The sequence below is a fragment of the Zingiber officinale genome, chromosome 7A (assembly GCF_018446385.1).
Source record: "Zingiber officinale cultivar Zhangliang chromosome 7A, Zo_v1.1, whole genome shotgun sequence".
In the NCBI taxonomy this organism is placed as follows: domain Eukaryota; kingdom Viridiplantae; phylum Streptophyta; class Magnoliopsida; order Zingiberales; family Zingiberaceae; genus Zingiber; species Zingiber officinale.
The window spans coordinates 11937930-11947788 of record NC_055998.1 but is presented as its reverse complement, the minus strand read 5'-3'; the positions used below and the strand labels follow the sequence as shown (position 1 = coordinate 11947788).

At 39.7% G+C, this 9859-nt stretch overlaps 1 pseudogene; it reads left to right on the top strand.

Moving 5' to 3' along the window:
• The first annotated feature begins 234 nt into the window (after positions 1-234).
• LOC121999212 lies at positions 235-7063 on the top strand (annotated as a pseudogene).
• Positions 7064-9859: the final 2796 nt, after the last annotated feature.

Sequence of the window (9859 nt, the reverse complement as noted above, 5' to 3'; positions counted from 1 at the left end):
CTTCCCCAGCATCTCATCAAAATTCTTTACTGGCTCTCGGATGAGAGCTCAGAAGAACTCCCCCTCCACTAGACCGTGGGAGAAGACACTTATCAAAATCTCTGAGATAGTGGACGGGATGTCCTGGGCTACCTGGTTGAAGCGTTTAATATAGCTTCTCAAGGGTTCCGCAGACCCTTGCTTGAGGGCGAAGAGATAGTGGTCTGTCTTCTGGTACTTTCTGCTATTGGTGAAATGGTGCAGGAAAACGTTCTTGAAGTCTTGAAAGCAGGTGATGGACCCGTTCGGCAATCTATCGAACCACTTTTGTGCCGAGCCAGACAGAGTGTTTAAGAACACTCGACACTTGATGACATCACTGTACTGGTGCACTTGATGGCAGGGCTCACGATAGAAGGCTTGAGGGAAATCCTTGGGCTATTTTCTCTTAGACCCCCTGTCAGAGATGTGGGTCTGGTCCTTTGAAACCGCAGGCATCTTGTGTGGGTGTGAAGTAGTGATGTGCTTTTTTGAAGCCGCTCGTCTCTTGGCCTCCTTGAACAGCTCATACTCTCCTGTTGTCATGGTGATATTGATTCTTCCGGTCTCTTCCATCGTCATGTTCCAGAACAGGTGAAGGAAGTTCCCACGGACGACACCAAATTGATCCCGTTCGAAATCTGAGTCAGACGAAGGCTGGTTGAGATGTCGTCAGTGTTGACAGAGAGATGAGTTGGACACACCTAGAATATGTGTATAGGAAGACGGACCCCCACGTGGAGCTGCAGGATAATGGTGACAAAAATAGTAGTACTTAGGCTTTGCGTACACTCAGATAAGTACCTAGAACATTAGAGACCAGAAACCAAGGAAAAAGTCCCTGACGTAAACCCTCCGACGCTCAAGCCAAGTACTTTTTCCCCAAAAGAACAGTGTACAAAGGAAAAATGAATTGTAGAAGACAAGTGAGAATGTGTGTGTGCACGTACCTGGCTAAGGGAAAGGACCTTCCTTTTTATATGACAATGTGTACCTCTAGAGCCTGACCAATGTCAGAGAATGTCGAGTGTCAGAGCCTGTCAGGTGGTGGACGACATGTGGGGCCCCCTCATTGGTTGAAAGAAGGTTCCATTCATAGATGATAGCAGACCATTGGAATATTCCCTAATGGACGATAAGTATTCCCTGATAGGAGGTTACAATTCCCTTGTTGGATAGTAAAGTTCGCTAGAGGGGGGGGGGGGTGAATAGTGATCATCGAGAATTCAAAAATCAAATCGAGTACGCAGCGGAAATAACAAGCACAATGCTAACAAAACCAATTTTACTTGGTTCGGAGCTTTCGTCGACTCCTACTCCAAGGCCTACACTCGTCGAGTGGGTTTGTTGGGAAATCACTAATAATTCACAAAATTATTACAAACTTTAGTACAAGAATTATTAAAAGAATACCGACAACAAGAAAAGGAAATTGAGTCGCAGGTTATCAGAGAAGCCTCACACCATTGCAGGAGCAGTGCGCAACAGAGCAGTCGTAGAAGAAGTTGTTGTTCGAAGCTCTGGTGGAAGGCTTCTTTTATAGGAGTGCTTCGAGTGCTCGGATCCCTTTCGGGTGCCTGGACCGTGATGTCATCCAACCAATCTGCGTGCTCCAAGATGTCCAGATAAAATTTGTCTTCCGGGTGCCCGAACCTTCTTTTCCAGCAGGCTGTTTTCCTGCAAGACAAAGTGAGTTCGAGGCAAATAAATCTTATACTACCCTGCAAAACAAAGCGTTAGCACAATTATAGTCAAATAGAGTAGTAATTAGATTCTGTCCCCATGAGACCAGAATTTAGACACGGTCTCAACTTAGATTTCTGAAATGAATCTAAGTTGGATTGACACCTAAGTTTCCTAACTGGGAATGCGTCCTCACCAAGTCACTCCCCTCTAGTGACTTATCTTCACTTACCATTCTACCAGATATCCGGTAACCCCATCGACCTGTCTGAACTTCGTGCCAACTATGCGGTTAGCCCGTCGACCTAGCTAGACTTCGTGTTTGACATCCGGTCAACTCGTTGACCTGTTTGGACTTTGTGCCAGCTATCCAGTCAGCCCGTCGATCTAGCTGGATTTTGTGCCAGCTATCCGGTCGGCTCGTTGATAATGGATATTTTTGTGTATTATTTTGGCTCTTATACTTAGCATTTTATACCTTCTTGCATACTTAATGTTGTGTTTATATCATGATTTGTGAATGACTCATTTTGGACTTAATTATAAATTTCCTACAAATTGTGGAATTTAATCTCATGTTTTTATTATGTGGTTTTGTAGAAAATTCAAAGAGCCATGGATTAGGGTCAAGCCGGATCGAATTTGGTTTGATTTGGAGGTCAAATGGAGGAGATCAAGCTAAATCAATATGGACCGTTGATCCAGATCAAGAGAAATCTGCCCCTTCAGTCATATCCAAGTGATCCAGCCCTTCATCTTGATTTAAAGCGATCTAAACCGTTGATCGAGATGAAGGCATCCAAGGGTTCATATAAGAAGTGGAGCTCTAATTCAAATTTGATCCTAAAGCCTACACTTCTAAGCCTTATCCAAAGCCCAATTATAAAAGCCTAATTTCATCCTATTATTGGATCCGGATCCGGATCTCACTCAAACCTTTCAACCCAAAATCCAAAACCCAAAACCCATTAAGAAAACTCTCTTTTCTCCTTCCCTCGATCCTTCAGTTCGTGATCCCCCTTCTCGCGATTTCTCTTCTCGCGGCGGCTAGGGCGCAGCGCCACCTCCCCCTTCTCTTTTCTTCTCTCCGGCCGGTGGCACTTCTTCCCTTCTCTTTACTGTCGCTGGCCGGTCCTTCACACCTAATTCTCTTCTCCCCGATCTACTCAAGCCGGCGACGGATGACAACGCCGACGACTCCTATGAACGATGGACGACTCCTGTGAACGACGACTTCTAACTAGGGTTTCTTGTTGGCGGAGCATTCTCCTCCGGCGAGGCACTCTCTTCATCCCTTCCTCAGCGGTGATTCACCTGCGGACGACATTCCGGAAGCAGAGAATTTCACAGAGGAAGCCGGCTGGTCCTTCTTCTTCTCCGGCAAGTTTCTCCTTCTTCCATCACTGAGTAGTGCAGTGGACTTCCCGCGGATGGCGTTGCGAAGGTGGGCATATTTCCAGCAACCTCAGTAGGTGCATCCTTCTCTGGTAGAAGCTACATCACTACAAGAAAAACCTCATTTAACAACACTCAAACGACAACGGTTTTATACCAAATCGTTGTCTTTTTGTCTTTTAACAACGGTTTTAACAAAAATCGTTGTCTTTTAGTAATTTTTTTGGCCTATGACAACGGTTTTTAAAAATCGTTGTCTATTTATATTTTTTTGGGGCTACGACAACGATTTTTAAAGGCTACGACAACGGTTTTTTAAAACTGTTGTCTATGTGCGCTTCTTTCGCCGCTTTTTCCCTCTTTGCCATTTTTTGCCGCGATGTTTTTCTTTCCCTCTCCCCGAAATTTTTTGCCGCCGTATTCCATCCCTTTACCTTCTCGATCCAAGCCCCTTCTCCTTTCCTCTCCAAGCCCTAAACTCGTCGCCCCTTCTTTGCCCCGCCTCCTCCCTTCTGCCGTCCGCTTCCACCGCTCCGTTTCCACTACACCTCTGACTGCACACTCGTAGGTCCTCCCTCTTCACCTCTTCCGCCTCTGCCCCTGCCGTCACAACCACCATCTCCGTTGGAGACAATCTTCCTGATGCCAACCTCTCCTACTTCGGCTCTGATGGGGAGCTCCAGACCGTCACCATCTCTGATCTCACCAAGAGCAAGAAAGCCATCTTCTTCACCGTCCCGAGGCCTTTACGCCGACGTGAAACTAGTGCTCGTACTCGTGATTCACTTTCTTCCTGATATATTTGGTTCCCCTGCTTCTATTTAAGCCTCCAGCTAGCGCGAATTACTCCACTCAGCTGTTCAATGATGGCTTTTTCTTCGTTTTCTTCTAATGGTTTGGCGTTTCTGCTGCTGCTTGCAGTGGCTCTGGTGGATTCAGCTCGGGGCTGTGTGTTCTACGCCAGAGGAAAAGATGGATGGGTGCTGAATCCCTCGGAGAGCTACGGGCATTGGGCCGAGAGAAATCGGTTTCAAGTCAATGACTCCATTGGTTTGTGACTTTGTGATCTTTTGTTTAGTTTTTGTAGTTGAATTTTGAGTTGTGGAGTGATTCTGTTTTTTTTTTTTTTTTTTTTTTTGCAGTTTTTAAGTACAAGAAGGGGGAGGACTCTGTTTTGGTGGTGGCGGAGCAAGACTTTGATTCGTGCGACGTGAGCAACCCGATCCGGAAGCTCGATGGTGGCGACTCCCGGTTTGTGTTCGAGCGGTCGGGGCCGTTTTTTCTTCGTCAGCGGAGCGCCGGGGAGGTGCGAGCGCGGGCAGAAGCTGGCAGTGGTGGTGATGGCCGTGCGACGACCACGCTGGCCGCCCGTCTCGGCCCCGCCGGTACTGCCTCTGACCCCTGCTTCTTCGCCACCTCGATGGGCACCTCAGTATCCGCCTCTGCTTCCTCCGTCGGCGACTTTGCCGCCTGAAAGTTCCGGCGCCCCTATTCTATCTCCGACGCCTCCGCCGACCCTGCCAACTCCAACCGGAGGGACCTCAGTCCCCGTGCCGGCTCCTTCCGACCACGCAGTGACCGGCGCCGCCGGTATTACCTCCGCGAAGTCCGTTCTTAGAACATTGATGATAATTATCGGAATTGTGTTTCTTGTTTGATTTTTTTTTTCCTTTTACCCTTTGTTGATTGGTTGTTATATAATAAAATGGTTTTTTAATATATATATATATATATATATATATATATATATATATATATATATATATATATATATATATATATATATGAATTTTATTTGTAGTTTATACGAGAAAACAAATTCGAATTGTGATCAACCCCTTATATGAATTAATCTAAATTATATATTTTAAATCTAAATTATGGTTATGCTAGTTCCATGTGTTAAACCTCTTTATACTAGTGCTCGTACTCGTGATTCACTTTCTTCCTGATATATCTTAACATTGTATATTTCTAGTATAGCATGACAGTAAGGAAGTATTTATATTGCATTTTGATTTTTTTTGGTTGGTTAAATGATGTAGTCCAGTTTTTCTTTCTAGGTCTAAGATTTTATTTCTGTTTCTTTTTTTTTTTTAAAAGTCTTGGACCAATTGTCTTCTGCATTATATAGAGCCTAGTGGACTTGCAACAAATCAATCAAGCAAAGAAGAGGTTGATTCCTGCTCGATATTTGTTGGCAATGTGAGTTTTTCTAGTTCTCTGTTGTCTAATTGTTGCTACTGGTTTACTGTGGGCATCACATGATATTTGCATATAATTTGATATTGTTGTCTTCTATATCTTGGATTGTTTCTTAGTGGACCCTTGAGCCTTATTTATCCATAATTCTATGGACTAATCAAATTAGTTAAATTCACAATGTTTATTTTTCAGGTTATTGAATATTTTTCCTATATCTACAAATGTTGTCTTAGGGACCTCTATTTAGATACACTACTTCAAACTGTAATGATGTTGTTGTGGATGTTAGATTCTGGTATTATTTGGCATATTAATGCTTTGATTTACTTTCCCTCTTTTTCTTTTTTGGTGCCATATTACTTGAATGTGGTACATGCGAAGAGTGCCTACTATAATGTTCAAGTTCTCAAAACTGTGTTTGTGCTCATTAGAAGTTTGATAATTTGTAGTAACATTGTTATGGTTTGGCTGAATTTAAGTGGTTCAATGATTAAAATTTGATATTATTGTCCTTGTACCAGACATCTTCAATTCATCTTTATAGTAGATCCATACAAAAGTTATGTCCTATAAGATTGTACAGAATAACATTGAACTCCAGTTACCGTTAGCTTGTACTTGAAAAAATTACCAAAGAAAAAAAAGGGAAAAATATTATTTAAAACAAAGAATTATTTGAAATATATATATATATGCCCAAGTTACTGAGGATTCTCGACTTGCACCTTATTAGAATTTTGTAATATATAGTCTATGCTAAGGCTATCTTTTTTGTTTGATACTTGTTCCGAATTAGATAGGGTTGTTGTCTTCTATTAGAGAATTTTGGTTTCTTATTCTTAGCATCAACAGTCACACTGTAACTATTTGTCAATGATTGTTATGTTTTATACATATAGAATTCTTCTAAAACCTCTAACAGCAAGTGATTTACTAGCAATATCTTGAGTTGGGAAGTGATATTCATGTTGATATTTCTATTAAACTGAAGTTTGATTATGCTTGCACCCCTGAAGAGGTTCAACAGCATTTTTAGTCATTTGGTACTGTTAACAGAGTCACCATTCTCACTGACAGAAACGGTCAGCCAAAGGGTTTTGCTTATGTCGAATTCTTGGAAGTTGAGGCAGTCCAAGAAGCCTTATTGGTTGCATGAGTCTGAGCTTCATGGTCGTCCAATCAAGGTTTGTCTATTTAATCTCAAGTATTTTTCTTACCAGCACACTTTTAAATTCTTATTACAGCAACGTTGGTTTTTCTAACAACAAGATGAATGCTTTGTTTCAGGTTGCCGCCAAACGAACCAACGTTCCAAGGCTGAAGCAGTTCCGTCCTCTGTGACATAATCCCTACCCGATGTATTCATATAGCAGGCCTCACATGCCATCCTGATGTCGGGTTTGTGGACAAAGAAGCAGTCGCAGTTACCAGTGTGTCTCGGAAGGCAACTTTCTACAATAGACCAAGCTCTACGGACTTCATAAATGTCCATGACATTTTTCTTGAATGTGATCATGATTCAGTAAGCTTCCAGAAGATAATATAGTGTTGTTTGATCAAAGATTTTGATGCATTACTTTTACTGCCTTTGTTTAGATCATATACCTTGGGAAGTCTGTTGAACCAACAATATATGATCTTTTGGGTGATCAAGAGGTTTGTAATCTGGACTTTTCTGAAAACTTTGTAATATCTTCTTTCTGCTATGCTTCTTGGTTATTTTGGAATCTTTCTGCCACAATTTTGCAATGCAAGGTTGAAATCTGCTTGTTGAAAAATGGAAAATCATCATGGACGAAGAAGAAGTTTCTTTGCTCCAAAGTCAGGTCTGTCTTCATTGCTGTCACATACAATTCATGCAGAAGTGTGAACTAATTTTTTTTTTGTATTATGGTTGATATAATTTTCCTGTTCACGTTGGGTTAGGTTATATTTTTCTTTGCCAACCATTTTTTGGACCTCAGAGATATATTGTATATTTTCTATAACAATCTTGCCAAAAGATGAGGGTCCTGGTATAATGAAGCTTGATGTCAATTGGTATTTAGCCAATAAATTAAAAATGTCATTAGATTCAATTTACTTTAAATTTATGCTTGTGTATGGTTGACTTTGATGAGATTTAGCAAATTGATGACTTTTTAAATATCTTTGATATCCATATAATAGCAGTTTAACAATTATACTGCTTGTTTTGGGTGGTACAACAACTTATCGATGTATATTGCCTTGATGCATCCTTACTATCTTGATTATATTTGGTTTGTCAGGTTGTTGCGTCTTAAGACTGGCTCGAGGTGACAAAATATGCTGGATTGGTCTGTGCTTAGGCCCGTAAAGAATTAATTCAAGATATGTTTAAAGTCTGGCAAGATTCTCAACAAGGAACTCTTACTGGTGGCATGATAAAGTATGAAATACAATCTAAAATCAGTTTTAAATAGAATGTTGGTTTTCTTTTCCAATTTACCTGCCTAAGTAGAACATCTGCCATGCAATATCCAGGGAGCTACTTTTTTCCTTCAAAAAGGCTACTAGATAAAAGCCTCAACGGATTATATTCTGTAGGTATGAATCTTTGGAAAACTTAAAAAAAAACTTGATTGTTTAGATTAATATAGCAAGTTGTACATTCAAGGATGGAGTGAGTGAGGGTCAATTCTATCAAGTTCTACTATATGAACTAGATGCGATCAGAAAAGTAAATTTTCTAAGAATTTATACTACGATTCTTGTTTCAGTGTTTTTGTACTCAACATTCCATTTGTATTTCATGCTTGTGCCTCTCTAGAACCAAACTATCAGCCTCCAATGACTTTTGTAGTGGTCCAAAAACGTCATCACACTATACTGTTTGCTAACAATCACGGTGACCACTAATTTGTTGATAAGAGTGGAAACATATTGCCTAGTCAATTTAGTTGATAGATGGATGCATCATTTTCAAGATAATTCTATTTTGTATATTTTTTTTAAACCTTGTTTTCTCAATGAAGCTTTCCATCCTTGAAATTCCAGGTACAGTTGTTGATTCTAAGATAGGCCATCCTACTGAATTTGACTTCTACTTGTGCAGCCATGCAAGCATTCAAATAACTCATCTCACAACCAATACCTTTTTATGATGTACTTATTCAGGTAACTGTTGTAAAAACAAATGTGTGTTTATTATTTTTTCAGAACAAGTTTTTTCATACATATAATAGTGTATTTCTTTTAATATCAATACGTTGTTGATCTCCTAGTGCCTTATCAAAGGGGTAGAAAGATTGGACTTTTTGATGGAGCTGGTATGGAGAAGACTAGATTTATTATGGAACTAATGATCAATAATATTGGAAAAAGTTGGCATGAAAGAATCAGCAAGCTGGAAAGAGGATTCCAATGAAATCTTACAAGTTGAAGATTGTGATGGGATTTGAGTTGACAATAATTAAGTGCAATCCTACATGACATAAACCACCATCACAAGTTTCTAGTCTTTTGGCTATTGTTCATTAGTTGCAAATGGAGTTTATTTGTTTATTTGTATTGGGATAAATTTTATTTGAATATGAGATATGTTTTTTCTTTTGTGATTGTAATTCTTGTATAAGTAACATTTTGAATGATATTGATGTGGGGAATATTCTTTCTTGATTATGATTCTTTATTATATATTTAAATTGAAATATGATATATTGGTATTAAAAGATAATAATTCAAAAGACAACAGTTTAAAATTATTAGTGTTGTCTATCACACTCAAAGTCAACGGTTAAAAACCGTTGTCGTAGCCCCAAAACCGATTATAACTGCAGTAAAAATGCTCTAAATAACAACGGTTTTAAACCATTGTCTTTTCATTCAAAGACAACGGTTTAAAACCGTTGCAAAACCGTTGTCTTTTCATTCAAAGACAACGGTTTAAAACCGTTGTCGTAGCCCCCCACTTTTAACAACACTGCCAATTACAACGGTTTTAAAGGGTCTACGACAACGGTTTTTAACCGTTGTCTTTTAATATTTTTGTTGTAGTTGCATCAACGTCTCTGTTCCTTCATTCCAATTCCAGTCGAAAACTTCACCGTTCGTGCTCAGCAGTTAGTTTGTGTTGTTGTCCACCGGGGTTGGCGTTCCAAATCCGGGTCTCCGTTTGACGGTGGTGGTAGTCGCTTGGTGTATGATCGTGGAGAATTGGATTGGTTAATTAGGATTTATTTGTTGTTCTTGTTTCATTTTATAGTTAAGTTCTTATGCTTGTTTAATGTGTAGTTGTTAGCTTAATTTCGTGCTCGATCTTCTTATAATGCATGTTAATTAGTTTTGGTACTTTGTTTAGTTCATTATGTATGATTGTTGATCTTGTATCATAGCACGACAATATGATACAAGTTTAGCTTTTATGCATAATTAGGTTTTGTTTAATTTCTACAAAGTTGTTTAGTTAATTGTCTTTGTTTGATTGTTACTTTCTTTATGCATGTTTGAGTTCTTTGTTATGTTTCATGTTATTCCCATTGATAGATATTCTTGTATTGTAGCGTGACAATGCGGTGTGGGAAAATCTTTAATGGTT